At 37.6% G+C, this 18,916-nt stretch overlaps 1 long non-coding RNA gene and 1 other non-coding gene across 2 annotated transcripts; both read right to left on the bottom strand.

Moving 5' to 3' along the window:
* Positions 1 to 8,367: 8,367 nt before the first annotated feature.
* On the bottom strand, positions 8,368 to 9,255 carry LOC145614236 (uncharacterized). The gene is made up of 2 exons (XR_014107077.1): positions 8,897 to 9,255; positions 8,368 to 8,773 (listed from the first exon to the last, which is right to left on the bottom strand). It is a non-coding gene; the product is annotated as an uncharacterized LOC145614236 (long non-coding RNA).
* A 3,576-nt stretch (positions 9,256 to 12,831) lies between these two features.
* Positions 12,832 to 12,938, bottom strand: LOC145625908 (small nucleolar RNA R71). Its single transcript, XR_014110802.1, has one exon. It is a non-coding gene; the product is annotated as a small nucleolar RNA R71 (small nucleolar RNA).
* Between the last annotated feature and the right edge of the window lie 5,978 nt (positions 12,939 to 18,916).

The raw sequence follows: 18,916 nt of genomic DNA, 5'->3' as shown, positions 1-18,916 counted from the left end.
AAAGTAATTAAACCGGCATATTTTGACACTGCACATATTTCCTTTTGTGACCAAGCCATGAAATCCGCTGCTTGATTTATCTCCTAACAACTATAATCAGCTTCTCAATATGCGTCACTATTCCATCTTCTTTTAGATAAGTAGATTATCACAAAATTTTATATGTTGTGGCTAGCCACATTGTATGACCAATTATTTTAGGAGTTACTTCATTAGTGTAATAGAATTAGTTATTTGGCCAGTGCTACAGGGGTACTTCATTAGTGTTATAGGGTTACTTGGTCAATGCTATAGAGGTTACTTGGTCAGTATTAATGGAGTTACTCGATCAATTTTACTGAGATTACTCGGCCAGTATTATAGGGGTTTGTTAGACATATATTTCTCGATATCTCATATGTGTAATAGGGTTACTTTGTTCTTTTATAAACGGCCACATACAAGACAGACTGTCACATTATAATTATATCTAAACATATCAATACACAATTTTGACTATTTACATCTTGTATTGTATATATTAATAATAAAATTATAAAGTTGATATTTTTTTTAAAAAAATTATGCATTATGATTATTCCAAAAACATTTTTAAAAAGGAAAAAGATATATGCAACCCTAAGGGTTTTATATAAGAAGATAAAAATGGAAAGAACTGACAATAAATAAACATTTATTACATCGATTTACTCGTGAATTGTCGATAAATTCCCAACTTAATACTAAAAAAAGAAAGATATTAAATGCTTATATGTAGCCCTAAAGCATTACCTTTAAAAAATAATAGTTATATCTATATGTTAAAGTTAACAAACGTCCAAGTGATGCACTTATGCAAAAAGGGGGGATGTTTAGGCAAATCTTAATTAGTTGGGATGATCTAGGAATTAGCTCAGGGATTAAGGGCTAAAAACAATCAAACCTATAATATCAAATGCAATAACGTGATTAGGCAATAAACGAACAATATCAATTTAAGAGAGAGAGTTTAGAGATACAATACTGAGTAAGGACATGCTCATTGATCAGAAAGGACACAATTTCGAGAGAACTTAAGAAATATATTATTTTTATTAATGTATAAGTGAGCGTATGAGAGTATTTCAATGTCTAATTTATATTATGTATACCTACAAACTGCAAAGGTTACATAAATATCATAATATATTCAAAAGGACAAGATCTTCTTAGTTTTATTTGGCTTTCCTTGCTCAATTGGTGTATTTTTGGTATGTAATCACTTGATTGATTTGTTGATCTTCTTGCTATACTTGTATCAATCAGGCCGTTCTACATGATTCTTGACATCTTCTGGATACTTCGATTGTGCCCTATATTTCGTCGGAACGTCCAATTATTCCGACGGATTTCCGACGGAATTTTTAAATTCGTCGGAATTATCCGACGGAAAATAAATCCGTCGGAAATATCGATTTTTCCGACAGATTTTCAGGTCCGTCGGAACCGGTCCATCGTTATTTGACCTGATTCTTGTAGTGTGAGTGAGTTGGTAAAAGTGGTGTTTGTTGGGGCTGAGAAAGGCATGAAGAAGTCAATTTTGTCGCACAGAACGTTTTCCCTGTTTAGGATGTTTATCCTTCTCACCTGACGAAGGATGATGTAAGGAAAATCGCTACTACTGCGCGTTTTCCTGATGGGATGGTGTTGAAGATCCCATCTTCTAAGGAGAGGGCAGACTGGACTGCCCCTGGTTAGGTGTGTTTCTTCGAATATCCTTCCGTGATTGGGCACACTTTCCCTTTTTATCCTCTTGTTGCCAATTTATTTCTAAGGTTATGGTTTTGTCTTGCCAATTGTTGCCCCAAACTTGGAGAATTTTGCGTATTCTTGATCTAGTAAGTGCAAAAATGGGTATTTCCTTGGATGTGAGGGATCTTTGTTACCCTTATACTATTAGAACTAGTGGTAAAGGTCGAGCTAGTCTTCATTTGAAGGATGGTATTGATCCTTTGGTGACAGATTTGGAGAAGGCTTTTGAAAAGAAGTGGTATCATAGGTTTCTCTGAAACACCCCCGATTTACTAATTAATAATAAACACGAATTAAAGGAAAAATAAACAACCTTTAAATAAAATTGCGGAAGCATACACCTAAATCGGAGGTATCACCGCCACACTCAACAACCTATCGAGTGTTAAGGCTTACAAAATCCCAATAATTGCAACCCAATAAATCTAAGTGAGCTATTCATACAACTCTATAAATTAAACTGGTTATAACAAACTAATCGAAACACTTGAGCTCCTTTAGCTACGATCATCTCTTGATCAACCTGTTACAATCTTGACTGCTCACCATTAAGGACAAATTCCAAAATAGATCGTCGCAGGGCCACCATAAGAAAAAGACATGGCCGCAAACACAAATAGCACAACAAAACAATACACACACGTCAGCAAAAAAGCTGAGTAATCACCACATATCATAATACAGAGTATAATAGGATAATCAACATTACTAGCTCAATTAAATAATGTACGTAGTTCAAAACTACATAACACATTGTACTCTAAAAAAATAACCTTTATCAATACAACCTCGAATAATTATACAAACCTTTACTCATTGTCCCATAAATGTGTCATGCTCTTTGTTTTATACCTAGCCTTGGACATGGGTAATTCGAATAAATAAACCAACAAGTATAAAAACTTGAATACTCCCAATAACTAGAAAACACCTTGAACCAGACCACATACGGGCCAATTCCCACTGTAGGGGACCATAGAAAAACAAATAATAAAGATTGTACCTCATTCTTAACTCATGATCATTATCTCATTACCAACAAGCCAAGGACTAAGGTCTATAATGCCGAGCCTCAAACCAATAACAAAATAATAATCTCAACCTTTTTGATCTCATACATCGATCAAATAATCATAAACATGATAATAAATAGTATCTCAATAATGGCACGAGTTCCCAAATAACATGACAATTCGATCACAATATCTCAACTCTTAAAAAAAATACTAATAACCCAAATATAATCAAATCTCAACCCAAAAAAATATACTCTGCATTAGGAACCCTAAAACCTCGATATAACAAAACTCCCTATAACAACAACATTAAAAACCCTAGAAATAATCAATCATAAACAATAAAAGTAATACGATACTCATATCCAATCAAATCATATAATACCAATAGTCAATCATATACATATACAAATTTGATCACATGAATTACAATTATAAAATTTACACACATAATAATACAGAGTACAATTAATAAACAAATTATAACAAAAAAAATTCTAATAATTTAATACAATCACATTATAATTAAGCAACTCCAAAAGATCGATAGTATGATTACCTGCCGAAAATAAAATTCCAAGATCTTTCATAGAAACTAAGGTCATATGGAAAAGATATTCAACAAACATGTGCAGGTAGCTTTTCGCTAATGTTAATTCACGTAAAACGATCTCGGCAAAGTGAGAATGTCATCAAATGAACTTAATTTATCATTGGCCCGCGAATTGAAGGTATTATATATGCATGAAACAATCACGTTCATGAAGCAAATTGCAAAGGTTAAAGTTTTTAAAATAAACTACATACGGCTGCCATGCATTATTTAAATATTATGTGTAAAATCTTTAGGGTTTAAAATAGTTTTATAAAATAAAAAAAAGAATAAGAGTCCTACCTAATATAAGATAAAAAGATATAATTTAATATATATATATATGAAAATTCTAATTTTTATATTTTATAAAATTACAAAATATACGGGTATTACATTCTCTTTGTGAGGATTGATTTGTGTGAAGACACTGACTTCTTGACTGACACTGTTGAGGACAAAGGTATTTTTAGTTTCTGTTTCTTTGTGTTGGCTTTCCTTCTTTGTTGATTTGGGGTTATTTGTGTGGTATTTGCAGTGAGCAAGTTGAAGCAGCGTGCCCAGTATCAATCTCTGATTGATCAACTGTACGTCTTGAGTGCAGACAAAAAGTCTTTTATCAAGCTAACACAGCTTGAAGCAGTTGTGCAGATTGAAAACTTGGAGGATTATGAGTCTAACAAAGAAATTGACGTACTATGTCTCAAGGTTTGTTGTTTTTCACTTTTTCTGCACTTGGTGTAATATTGTTGCCTTGTGTTATTCCATGTTTTGTACTTTTTGTGATTTCGTGTTGCCTTGTGTTGTCCATGTCCTGTACTTTTTTTGATTATATGCTGCCTTGATAAAAATTTACTTTGGTTTGCTTGTTATATATTTTGTAGATACTTCTAGGTCATTGAGCTCTCATGATTTGCTCAGTTCATCTTCTATTATGGGTCGTATTAAGCAAAAGGCCTATAAAGCTAGTGAGTACATTTTCGAGAAGGAGACTATATTGAAGAGGGCTCCTTTACCTCCTCCACCTTGCTCTTCTGGTCTCAATATGAAGTTTGAAACGCCTACTGATTTAGATGCTTCAACCTTTTCCTATGAGGCTTTGGCTCCTCGTGTAGAAAATTTGCTATTTCCTTCCTTTAAGGAGCGTCAATCATCGCAGACTTTTGCCTACCTTTCTGAGGAGGCTGTTGTGCACTCTTTTTAGGTATAGTAGTATTCCAAAAACAATTATAAAATAACGACAAGGAATTACTTGAACCTTACTGATGTGGTCTTTTGTTTATCTAGAGTCTTCAATCCTGCTTGGATTTGTTGAGCAATGTGTCAGAGTTTTCTAGGTCCTTTAAATCCATGATGAAGGAACGTGATGCTCTTATTGATAAGTACAAAGTGGCTGCTGAAGCTCTGAAGGGTGAAAGGACCAAGCACAAAGATTGTCGTGCAGAGCTAGATGAAATGAAAAGCACTCTGAAGGCTACTGCGAATGAGTCTCTTGATATGGAAAGTTATTACTTTGGGAAGGCTCGTCTGGAGATGATGGAGGAGTATCAGCAGAGCAAGCACAAGACATGGGATTATGTTGCAGAGAAGTCTACTTTTGCTACTTCTTTTCCAGAGGGGGTTTCTGCTTCGGGTTCATTATTGCTGACCTATGCTGATGAAGAGGTAAATTCCCCTGTCAACGAGGACGCGAAGGTCGCTCCTGAAGAAGAGAAGGTCCCTAATGACAAGACTGGAGAAAATTAGCTTTATGGTGATGTGTCACCCAGTATTTTCAGAATAATTTTACTTTTAATGTTTTTAGTATGTATGTTGTTGTTGCCTAAGTGCAGTAGGATATTTGGTGTTTTTGGTTTTTTTTTGCTGCCCTGTTGTTGCTGGATGCTTTTTTTTATTTTTTATTTTGTTGCATTATGCAACTAAGTAATTTGGTATTTGCTATGCTATATTGTTCATTTTTTTTTTTTTTTTGTGTATCCCATTTGTATTACAGTTGTATTATAGTTGTATTACAATTGGGATGTAGTGTGGCTTACATGATTTGTGTTTTGTGTGTTCCATGTGCTACAAGGAAGATCTTATGCCTTGTTGTGCTCTGTAATGTACTGTTGTCCTTGCAAAACAGAGTAGGGTTAGGGATGGCCGTGGGTTTCTCCAACGGCCCTCTGATGCTTAAGTCAGTACTCGTAATGTAAATAAACTTAATTGACTTACTATTATGATAAGAGGGAGTACCTTTTTCATGTTTGTGTCTGGATTGCCTGTAGGGAAGCTTTTCTTTCTGACTAATGTTTGCATAAAAGTATGTTAAAGTAATAATTGTGTACCTTTCTCTGCTCCCAGCTACTTGCACTTTCACATACCTTATAAATGAAAAGGCTTTAGGTGTGCTGCCTTCCAGCTCCGTTGTACTTTTTTTACTTATGTATTCCTTAATCTATATGCTCCGTTTCCTACCACCTTGATGATCTCGTAATGCCCTTCCCAGCTGGGTGCTAAATTTCCAGCGTTCGCTTCTCTTATATCTTCGTATACTTTTCTTAGGACCTAATCACCTATTTTGAAGACTTTTACATTCTTATTGAAGCTCCTTGCTTCTTCTTGTTGGTAGGCTGCCATTCTCATCCTTGCATATTCCCTTAGTTCTTCCACTGTGTCTAAATTGTGCACCAACTCAACTTGGTTTCTATTTTCAGTCATTAATCTGTATCTTGTAGTAGGGACTTCCACTTTTTTAGGAAGTACTGCTTCGCATCCGTATACTAGTGAGAACAGAGTGTAACCTGTTGCGCCTTTTTGAGTTGTTCTATCTGCCAACATTATGCTATTTGGTTCGTCCGCCCACTTTCCTTTAGCACCCTCTAATCTTTTTTTGATGAGGACCTTATTACTTAACTCTGCTTTTCCATTTTCTTGTGGGTACCTTGGTGTGGATGTGATGAGGGATGTGTTCCATTCCTTGTAGAATATCCTAGTCTTGTTACTGATGAACTGGGACCCATTGTCTGTGATGATTCTAATGGTACACTTAATCTGCTTTGGATGTTCCTTTTGATGAATGAGATTACGTATTTGTGCTTAATGTCTTTGTATGCTTTGGATTCTATCCATTTGAAGAAGTAATTTGTCATTGCCAAGAAGTAGACTCTTTGCCCTGATGAGGGGGCAATTTTACTATATCCATTCTCCACTTCATAAATGGCCAAGGTGTTAGTGTTAGGTGTAGCTCTTCAGATGGTTTATGGGTCAACGGTGCGTGCTTTTGGCATGCTAGACACTTCTTTGAGAGTTCTATAGCGTCCTTTCTCATACTAGGCCAATAGTACCCCATTCTAAGGGCTCTTTTCGCTAGGTTTCTTCCTCCTGAATGATTTTCGCATTCTCCATTGTGTAGTGATTGTAAGACTTGATGCGCTTCTTACTTCTCTAAACACCGTAGGAATGGTCCTGCTGCTAACTTTTTGAAGAGTACATTGCTGATCAGACAATACTTGGATGCCTTCATGGCAAGTGCGTGAGCTGCGGTCTTTCTTGTCGGTGTTGCCTTATGTATGAGGAAGTCTTTGAGAGGTCTTTTCCAACTATCTTCTTCTTAAGCGGGATCCATTTGTATTTCGTAAACGCTCATTGTTGATTCCTTCTCTATAGCTAGTGATAAGACGTGCACCAGTGGTATATTTCCAAACTCATCAGGGTTGATGTTTGATCCAAGATTTGCCAGAGTGTCTGCTTCTGTGTTCAGGTTCCTGGGCACTTGTGCAATCTTGAATTCCTTGAATTCTTTGATGAGTTTTTTGTTACCTCTAGGTATGTTATCATCTTTGTATCTTTTACTGCATATTCACCGTTGATTTGGTTTACAATGAGTAAGGAATCGGAGATCACTTCTAGGTGTTTTATCTTCATGTCTTTGGCGATGGTCAACTCTGTTATTAATGCTTCATACTCAGCTTCATTGTTGGTTCCCTTGAAGTTACACCTTACTGCCTGTGCAATTTTGTCTGATTGGGGGGATGTAAGTATTATCCTCAAGCCTACACCTCGTATGTTTGCTGCTCCGTTTGTGTGGAGTCTCCACTTCTGTGTGGCTTTAGGTTCCTATAGGGACAATACTTCTTTTTCCGCTTCTTTTTCAAGAGCTGGGCTGAAATCGGCTATGAAATCTACCAAGGCCTATGACTTGATTGCAGTTCTAGGTTTTTAGTGAATGTCATACCTACTAAGATGGAGTTCGCGCTTTTCCATCCTTCTTGACATTTCTGGCTTTCTCATAATAGCCTTAACAGGGTAATTTGTGCGCACATATATAGAATGGCTTTTGAAGTATGGACACAGCTTAATTGAAGCAGTGACTAAGGCTAGAATGATCTTTTCTAAAGAAGCGAACCTGGTATCCACACTAAGTAAGGTCTTGCTTACATAGTAGATTTGAAATTGCTCTTTTTCTTCTTATCTGGTGAGATCAGCGTTTATCGTCCCCTCTGACACTGCGAGGTATAGCTGGAGTGGCTCTCCTTCTTTTGGTTTGGAGAGTATTAGAGGATTGGCTAGGTATTCCTTCAACTTCTGAAATGCCACCTTGTGTTCTTGCTCCCATTTAAATTCTTTGTTTTTCTTTAGTACCTCGTAGCACTACTACAAAAAATGGAATAAAGAATGGTTAAAATTGGCCTTATAGAACGCCTCAGAGGCGTTCTTCTGCTAAGCGATGTGTAAAGTTTACAAAACAGGTACAAGAGGCGTTCTATATGCAAGGGAAAATAGAACGGGTACAGAAGGCGTTCTATATCCAAGAGATAACCGTTCTCTATCCTATTTTATATGTTTATATGAATAAAAGAGAACGGTTATCTAAGATAACCGTTCTCTTTGGCGATTTTTTTTTTAAAAAAAATATTAATATTGCATATCAGAGGTTGCATATATATGCTAATCAACACCATTAGTTAATAAATCAAATCAAATAGAATTGAAATGGTAAAAGTTAAATATCAAATTAAGAATAAATTTTATTACGGAGTATCCTTTATATTCAAATACATAGTAATTACATCTCAACTCTTTATTTTGATACAATTCTATACCAACTTAATAATTATCAATGTGCTAAACTGCTAACAACTTAAAAAGCTAGTGCAACTTGAATTGCCCATGAAATTCGAACCACCTCCACCTTAATAATCCAATTCAACCGATTCAACCGCAGCAGAGCTTTAACAACCAGAACCACCAGCAGCGCTTCCCCCAAATTGATGCACTAGCAGCGCCTCCACCAACCTCGACCATTGCACCATTTGATCTCCACCAACGTCGAGCACCGCAACGTCTCCAACAACCTCAACACCGCAGCACCTCCAGCAATAGTGCACGCAAATAGTGAAGCCGCACCAAACACCTACAAATCAAAGATGAAAAATCAAAAATTATAATCCAAATCATAACATAAAAATCAATTGATGAAAGTTATAGACCAAAAATTAATAATTTAGAATTAAAATGCACTTCATAATTCGCACACCTCCAACCACCTTAAACGACCCACCAATCAATTCAATCTCAGCCACCACCTACCTTGAAACAGAGCACCGTACTGCATCAAGACCCGTACTGCATAAACAGAGCAAAATCGAGATTTTAATCGGAGTTGGGGTTGGAAACAAAGAGATACGACGAATAGGATAGTTGTTAATATAGGAAGAAGATGACGGAGAAGAGGTTAATCGGACCTCAGCCGGAGTTACTAGGATCGGACTTTGAGGGATGAAGGTAGAAGATGAGAAAGGAGTAAGGGTTTCAAAGGAGGGAAGAAGTGCTTGAGAGGATGAGGAAATGAATGACGGCTATCTTAATTAAGAGGAAGGAGGAGTTAGGGTTAGAATTTTGGGCCTCTTGTTAGGTTAGATTTTAATTTTTATTTTATTCTTAAAAAATAATGTTAAACATATAGATTGGTTAACTAGGAGGGGCGATCTATATTGTAAGTGTAAAATTTAGATGTATCAAATAGAACGGTTAACTAAGAAATTCGTTCTATATAATAAAATCACAATTTAATAAAATAAAAAAAAAATCAAATAGAACGGTTAATTAAGATAGGCGTTCTATATAATCCTAGAGAACGCATATCTAAATTAACCGTTCTATATCTTGCGTTTCTTATTCTAGTTTTTGTAGTAGTGTAGAATACCTTGTTCTTGTCTGAAGATTTAGAAATAATGAACCTATTCAGTGATGCTATTTCACATGTAAGGCTTTGCATGTCTTTCTTCGATTTTGGCCGTTTTAAGTCTAGAATAGCTTTGGCTTGTTCCACGCTTGCTTCTATTCTTCGTTGTGTTACCAATATCCCAAGAATTTTCTTGATTGTACCCCAAATGTGCACTTGTGGGGTTTAGCTTCATGTTGTATTGCTTCAAGATGAAGAAGGCTTCCTTGAGATCTTTGACATTATCAGCTGCCTTCTTGGACTTTATCACCATATCATCTATTTACACTTCCATTGCGCTTCCAATCTGTTCTGCAAACATCTTGTTTGCGAGCCTTTGATATGTTGCTCCTTCATTCTTTAGTCCGAAAGGCATCACTTTGTAGCAATAGATTCCTTGGCCAGTTATGAAGGCGGTCTTCTCTTGATCATCCTTATGCATGGGGATCTGATTGTATCCACTATATGAGTCCATAAAATAGAGTAAATCGTGTCCTGCTGTAGCATCTACCATGACATCGATATGGGGTAATAGGAATGGGTCTTTTAGGCAAGCTTTATTAATGTCTGTAAAGTCGATGCATATTCTCCACTTCCCATTTTTCTTCCTGACTACTACCACGTTGGCAAGCCATTCTGGGTACTTTAATTCTATGATTTTCCCTGTTTTGAGCATATTCTGAACTTCTTCATTAATGACCTTATTCATTTCTAGCCCGAACTTTCTTCTCTTCATTAATGACCCTATTCGTACTTTTAATCGGGGTGTTTTAGGTTCAGTTGGACCTCAGTACTTCTTTCTCCTCTTCTATACTGAGCTTCTCTTGGCCCAACTGACCCTCTGGTTGCTATGCTGATCCTTGCTATGTAGATGTTTCTTTCAAGGCGATCTTGTAACACTCTTTGGCTTCATTCGGATCTCCCTAGATTTCCTAGATTCCCTATTTTGTTGGAAACTTGATGACCTGATGGTATGTGGACGGGATAGCTTTCATTTCATGTATCCATAGTCTGCCCAGAATCATGTTGTATGATGACAGAGTATCGATCACCGAGAACTTGACTTGTAAATTGATCCCTTTTGTATAGGTAGCCAACGTGATTTCTCCGATGGTTTTCTTGGTTTCCCTACTGAATCCTGATGTGTCTATTTTATATAGTATTTTACCCCCATCCCTTGGTCATAATTAATAGTGTTTTTGGCTCTTTAGAGCCACTTTTATTACTAATTGGTGTTTTCTAGTGTTTTCGTAGATTTGGTTGACTTTTGCAAGGATTTGCACTTTTGGAGCATTTTCCCGAGATATTATGGAGCAATTACGATCACTGGAGAAACACGACCAGATTTTATAGCCCAGGGCCGGTTACAGCCATCGAACTGGTTATTAAGGGCTCGATATGTGTGATATCGGGGCATTTGGACCAATACTCAAGACCCGAAGAGGAAACCCAGATCGGCCCAAAGAATTGGAGCCCAATCGTAGTCCAAATAGTGGCCCAAGAGAGCCGCCCGGCCAAAAAGGCTGGCGCCCGGAGGCGCGCCCGGCCGGGCGAGAGAAGCAAGGGTCGCGCCTGGTGACGCGCCCGGTCGGGCGCGAGATACGTCTGAGGAGCAAAAAGGTGCGCCCGATCGGGCGGTGCCTTGCCCGATCGGGCGCGTGTATTTGTTAGGAGCTAATTATTCGACGTTTAAGTTTGTTTTAGTTTAGGATTCGTACGGAGTATAAATACTTCTCCGTAAAACGATTTTAGCATCTTCTTAGTCTTTCTTTACTCTCTTAGTTGTTTTCTTAGATTTTCTCTCTCTTATACCTTTGTTCTTAATCTATTCTAAATTCCAGATTTATTTTGGTAACGATTTCTCTTCTCTTAATCTTAGTTGTTTATTTTATTCCTTTGATCATGTCTTGCTTTATTGCTTTGATTAGTTTAGTTTCTATTATGTGTGAGTAGTTCTATTTCTAGGGTTTGTGGGGATCCATAAATAATATGAAGGGGTGATTTATTGTTGTTGATTGTCAATGTTAGGTTGATTTCCTATTGATTGATTTAATGCTCTGTGACTAGATTAGGCCTGATCTTTTATGCATGAGTTTGACAATATTGATTCGAGATTCGACAGATGAGAATTGATGTTTAGGTCTAGTTTCAATAGGCATGTTAATTTATAAATGGTTAAGTCGAGATTCGAAAGATGAGATTTAATACCGGTAAATTAATTGTGTGATTATAATACGTAGCGAAAGCCCTTTATAATCTGATTAATGTATGCATTGATGAATGATTATTATATTCTACTCTGGAATATTATGTATTGGTGAACCTATGCCCTAGATCCTTTTATATATTATTTTCTCCTTTTTCTTAATCCTCGTAGTTTATATTCATATTCAAATTCACATATTGGTTACTTTATAATTTAGATTACTTTAGTTAATTAGGAATAGAAAGACTCGTTTCTCTGTGGATTCGACCCTACTTCCCTATCTACATTAGTTAGAGGATTTAGGTATTACTTTTGATTAGGGGATACGACTTTACCCTGTCAAAATTTGGCGCCGTTGCCGGGGAAACGGTTTGATTTTTATTTATTGATTATTTTTGTAGTCTAGGTTATATTCTTTTTGTCTTAGAGAACGTTATTTCTCTGAGGCAAATCTCATATTTGCTTTTAGTTTTTTTTTTTGTTTATGCCCAGGTGTTCCAGATCAGGGTACATCCCATTCAATCCTGAGATCGAACGATCCTTTCATAGACAGAAGAATTTCTACAAGCAAATTCTGGCGGACTCTGGTGATAATAATAATCACCGCGATCCTCCAACTGGTTCTAGCGATTCAGAGGTATCATCAGATACAAAATCAGAGATGACGACTCCAAAGATGCTTAGTGATTACTCACAACCAAATCTTATAGATTTTCCACATCTCACCCCTACTCCGGCTCTTGATGGGGTACAATTTGAAATTAAACCCCAATTTATAACAATGATAGAGAGGAAGCAATTTAGCGGAGCTAAGGGTGAAGACCCAAATCTTCACGTTGCAGATTATTGTCAATATTGTAATACCATCAGGCAAGTCGGGGTCACACAAGACCAAATCAGGGAGATTCTCTTTCCTTTCTCTTTAACTGGAAAAGCTAAATTGTGGTTTAATGGCTTAAATAGAACTGCACTTGGTATAACTGACTGGGAAACTCTTGTTTTGAATTTTTATAACAAGTATTATCCTGCAGAGAGAACAACCGTACTTCAGAGTGCGATTCAGAACTTTGCCCAAGAAGTCGATGAATCTTTATATGAGGCTTTGGAGAGGTTCAAGGACCTACAAAGAGAATGCCCCCATCATAATTTAGCATAATGACAGTTAATCCAAGCCTTCTACAATGGCATTGGAAATTCTTCTAGAATAATTTTAGATTTTGCAGCTAGTGGGAGATTTATGAATCTTAATATTGATGATGCAGGTCAGGTTATTAAAGATATGGCGATACATAATTCCCAATATGGGAATCCTAGAGGATTTTCTAACAAGGGGAAGCATAGTGTTGACTCTGTATCCTTTTTGCAAGCTCAATTGACCTCTATCTGCCAAAAATTAGATAATCTTAGCACTGCTAATGTAGCTAATGTTTCTGCAATTAATAATAATGCTAATGAGGCTTTCTGTGAAAATTGTGGAATTTTAGGTCATTGGGAACAAGATTGCAGGAGTTCCGTGGAGCAAGTTAATGCCTTTCAAGCTTATAGGCAGAATAACCCATACTCCAACACCTACAATCCTGGGTATCGGAATCATCCGTACCTTTCCTACCGGAGTACTAATGTTCAAAACCCACCACCACAAGAACCACAGGCGCACAGCAACAGCAGCAGAAATATTACCATCCCGATGCTGGCAAGAAAAACCAACCACAACAATCCTTCTCATCTTCCGACCCTTCTTTGGTGGAAATTAGAGTGATGCTAGTTAATATGCAGAAGCATACGGAGAGTAGAGATGCGCAAATTGATTCAATTCTAGCACATAATAAAATTGTAGATAATCAAATTGCGCAACTCTCCGCTACTCTACAAGCCCGCCAACAGGGAGCTCTACCGGCACAACCGACCAGGCCTACGGATCAAGCCTATGAAATTACTCTAAGGAGTGGTTCAAACTATGAAGGCCCCCTTATGCCCAGTGTTGATGAACCTGTTTTATTAAATAATGCTAATCTTGATTCCGTTAAACCTGACAATGTAGTTAATAGCCCTGCAGGGCTAAAGCATAATACTAATATATCTAACTCTACATTGCAGGGTACGACTTCAGAGAAGGTGGCCACTCCAGATAAGAGCAGTAATGTTCCAAAGCCAATTATCAAACTTCCATTCCCCAATCATCACTTGAAGACAAATTTGGATAAGCAGTTTGGTAAGTTCCTGGAGATGGTAAAAGATTTGAAGGTAATAGTTCCCTTCACTGAATTAATCACACAAATACCTTCATATGCAAAAATTATGAAAGAAATATTGACAAGAAAAAGGTCTATTACTGAGGTAGAGACAGTAGCTATTACTGCAGAGTGTAGTGCCGTACTCCAAAATAAATCTCCACCTAAATTAAAAGATCCGGGTAGTTTTTCTATCCCTTGTCATATAGGCAATCTAATGATTGATAATGCATTATGTGATTTGGGTGCTAGAGTTAGTGTCATGCCATTATCTGTGTGCTCCAAGTTGAATATGGGTAAATTAAAAGCTACTAATATTACTCTACAAATGGCCGACCGTTCTTTCAAATACCCCTTAGGTGTTTTAGAGGATGTCCCCGTTAGAGTGGGTGAATTTTATATACCCGTTGATTTTGTTGTTCTTGATATGGCTGAGGATATGCAAACCCCGATTTTTTTAGGTAGACCATTCCTTAACACTGCAGGAGCAATCATAGATGTGAGAAGTGGTAAGTTAACACTATCAGTAGGGCACTAGTAGAAAAATAGCATTAGGCACCCCCCATATGGCACCGGTTCAGGCCAAACCGGTGCCAAAAATCGACCCAAAATTGGGCGGGTTTTTAAACAAATAGAAAAGGCACCGGTTCAGCCCAAACCGGTGCCAATAATAAAAAGGGCACCGGTTTGAACCGGTGCCTTTACGAACCGGTTCATTTACATATTAAAAAAAAATGCCCTTATAACTACCCCAAACCCTAAATGTTTCGGCCGTTCTCTCTCCTCTCCTCTCCTCTTTCTCTCTCCTCCTCCTCCTCTTTCTCTCTCCTCTCCTCTTTCGCGTCGCCGTTCTCCTCTCCTCTCCTTCATTTATCTTTCTGGATCTCCTCCTCCTTTCTATCATCACTCGAAAACCACCAACAAATTCGAAGACAACAACATGCAACACGGATTTTGAGGTTTTTCAATCGATTTTGAGGTTTTTCAATCGACTTTAATAGTTTTTTTTTCGATTTTGATTTTTTTAATTTCAAACTCTTCTTTCAATTGATTTTGATTTTTTTTTTCAGCGATTTCTCGGTTTTTTTTTGTTACGATTTTAATTTTTTTTTTTCTGGGTTTTTGATTTTTCTTTCGATTTCAATTTTTTTCCGAGTTCAACTATTTCGATTTCTGGGTGTTTTCGATTTGTGAATTTTTCTGGGTTAATTTTTTTGATTTCGATTTTGATTTTTTTTTCTATTTCTGGGTTTTTTTTTTCGATTTCGATTGTTTTTTTTTTATTTTGATTTTGTTTTTCAATTTCTGGGTTAATGCATGCGTTATTGGGTTTGTTGATTTTTTTTACTTGATTTAGATCCGTTAAAGATGCAAGATTTGTTCTGGGTTTGTTTTGGGATTTTCTTTTTTAATTTTCGATTTAAATTCGAATTTTTTTTATTTTCTGAGTTTTTTTTTTCCAGATTTTCGATTTTGGTTTTTAATTTCTGGGTTCAATTTTGGTTTTTAAATGATGTTCTGGGTTTTTTTTCTTACCAACTGATTTTCTTTTTTATTTTTCGATTTGTTTTTATTTTATTCGATTTTATTTTTTATATTTATTTTATTCGATTTTATTTTTTATTTTTTCTGGGTTTAATTTTTTTTGGAAGCTTAATTATATTAATCGTTTTTTTTTTTTGCTTTAATTGGTGCGGGTATCTTGAGTTAGATCTTAAATGGAAGAAGCAAGATGCAAGAATATTGAGTTTATTTTTTTATTTATATTGTAATTATATTAATCGTTCAAATTTTTTTTTTTATATTGAGAAAGATGGAAGCTTAATTATATTAATCGTTCGAATTTTTTTTTTTTTTATATGTTGTAATTGAACTACTACTGTATTGATCTATATTGTAAAATTGTTTTGATTATATATTGTAAATTTTTTATTATGTTGATTGAAATTCGATCTATATTTTGATGTTCTAAATAATTTAAGTCGATTTTTAATTGTTTGCTGTTCTAAAAAAAATAAAAAAAAATTAAAAAAAAATTTATAATATTTGGCACTTTTGGCACCGGTTAACCGGTGCCAAAAACAATTCCACATTTTTTTAAACCCATTTTTGGCACCGGTTTGAACCGGTGCCTTTTTAAACCCCTTTTTGGCACCCCCCAAATTGGCATCGGTTCAAACCGGTGCCTTAGGCCGGGTTTGAACCGGTGCCAAATACATTTTTTCACGTAGTGGGGGACGATAAAATTGTTTTTAATCTTAATAATACCCCTAAAAGCCCCATGACAGAGGAGAAGTGCTTTAGTGTTAATGTGGTTGAGAATTATTCTAACAAGCCCTAAGCTCTTGAAAAAGATCCTTTGGAGGCGGTATCTTGTGTTGCATCCCTTTTAGATGAGATAGACAAATGGCAGAAGGAAGTTGATGCAATAGAAAGATCACTCTACACTGTTGGTCTTGGTTTTGAGGACGAAAAGGTGGAATCAATCAAGCAAGTTGTGCAATTTGAGCCTACGGTAAGTGTTCCGCCAGATCGAGTTGCAAGTGTTAAATGCAATAACAATTTGAAGCAACCCTCGATCAAACAAGGATCTTTGGTGCGTAGCATTAAAGAACCCCCAACCCAAGTCAAGGAGGATCCACCGGATAAGGTGAATTGGCGTCCCACAGGGCATGTCAGAAAGTCGCGTCGTAGCCAAAACATCGCTCGACCGGGTGAGAAACCGCCCGATCAAGCGTTAGGCCAAGGGTCCTAGTTGTTGTACTTGGTAAGAAGGTCATGCGGGACCTAGATAAACCAGCGCTTTGCGGGAGGCAACCCGTATTTTTAATGCTTTTTAGACTAGTTTTTCTTTCTTTTTCTTATGAGAGGAGAGATGAGGGAATTTAATGAGTTTTATGAGTGTTTATACAGGTTTGAAGGAAAAGAGTTAGCCAAAATTTGAAGCAAAGAAGAAAATAGGAAATTCGTCAATTAGCCTCGGGCCCGACCGAGCGCGAGAGCTAGGCTTCAAAATCAAGTAATTTTGCCCGACCGAGCGATAGGCGCCCGACTGGGCGCGAAACTCGTTGTATACGGACATAATTGTCCGCCCGATCGGGCGAATGCCGCCCGACCGGGCGCGAGAAGAGACGAAAATTCTTTCATCAGATCACCCGATCGGGCGAAGAGCGCCCGACCGGGCGCGAGAGATATATGAAATCGGTTCGTTTAGATCGCCCGATCGGGTGCGAGAGTTTAGCGGAATTAAAAAATCAGATCGCCTGATCGGGTGAGCACCCGCCCGACCGGGCGCGACGCACCGACCCCCTTCTTCTTCTTACTTTTTTCGGTTTTTTCTCATTTCAATCTCTTTTCCTCCATACTTTCTCTCTCTAAAACTCAAATTCTTTCTATCTTCTCTCTAAGATTCTCCCTTCATTTCTCACCCAAATCCTAAAATTTTTACATATTTTTAATCCTCTCTTCATCCTCTACATTTCTACATCAAAATCTTCAAGTTCCAATCAAATAATTTTTAGACCCATTTTTATAAAAAAAAGTTTCAAAAATGGCGGCAAAGAGGGCAAGAACACTTTTTGGGGGAAGCTCAAGCTCAAGTCAGCAATATGACCCGGCGTTGCAACTACCGCATTGGTCGACGATCAAAATAGCAACCCCAGAACAGAAGGAAAAGCTTGAGCAACTCTACGGGTGTGAGGTAATTCCTTCACGGTGGTTACACCACCCTACTCTAGAAGCATTAGGTTTGTATGATTATGTTAGGATATTTTTGAACGATATTGGTATGAGGAAATTTGTTGATATGCATTATGCCACTTATCGTGAATTAACCTGTGAATTTCTTTCCTCTTTGCATGTTCATAACCATAAAAATGGGCCAAAATTGATTTTTAGGTTAAATAATAGAAATATTACTTTAACTTTTGTTGATTTTTGTAAATTGTTTGATTTGGAATCTGATTTGCCTCACCAATGGCATGCTGAATACAAAATGGATGATATTTATACTGCTTTGACTGGTTTGCCGGCGCCTAACGCCCAACATGCTAGTGCTAAACCAATCCATCACCCCGTTCCTAAAGTATGGCAAAGATTTGCTGGTGTTAGCTTTTTAGGTAGGAACGATCCCCATAACTGTCAGACCAATGAACTTGTTGTTATTGGCCATTATGTGTTTGGGTTCGGGAAGCTTAACATAGCTAGGTATATCATCCATCACTTAGCTAGGCATGCTACAGCTAGTAACACCGCTACTACCCCCATCCGTCTAGGTGGCCTTATCACTAGGATAGCTATTAAGAAGGCCGGTTTTGTAGAGGCTAGACCCCACCAGATGACCAAATGTGGACCTGATACCTACATGACCACTAGGTACCTAGAGGAGTTGGGTTGGGTACGATCGGATGGTGAGCAGACACCCCACTGGTGTATTAGGACTGGGACCGAGCAGCCTTTGCCCATCTTTCCCCTACCTAGTCTTGACCTGACCGCTTTTCCCCCAGGGCAACCATCTTACACATATGACTTTTTAGTTGCCAACGTTAGGGGGAAAGCACCACCAGTACCACCACCAGTTCCACCACCCCAGCCTCAGCCTCAGCCCGAGGTGGCGTTTTCTCCACCTCGCATGTCTCACTCCGTCCCCCATGTTGACTCTGACCCAGTTTGGGACCTTCAGAGTATAGGTCAGGCCTTAGGCCGTATCGAGCATTCCCACACTGACCTTAGGAGGATGTTAGGCTCTATAGACCAGAGGTTAGGGTACCTGGAGAGGAACTAGGGTAGAGCTCTCTACCCTATGTACGATGACTATGCTCGTCGGGGCAACATTCCCGACGATGCTATTTACCCTGACTGGTTTCAGCCTCCACCCTAGGGATACGATAGGGATCC

This window comes from Chenopodium album, chromosome 3 (genome assembly GCF_948465745.1).
Source record: "Chenopodium album chromosome 3, dcCheAlbu1.1, whole genome shotgun sequence".
Taxonomy (NCBI): Eukaryota; Viridiplantae; Streptophyta; class Magnoliopsida; order Caryophyllales; family Amaranthaceae; genus Chenopodium; species Chenopodium album.
Note: the sequence above shows the minus strand (reverse complement) of the source record. Positions and strands in the feature narration are given on the sequence as shown.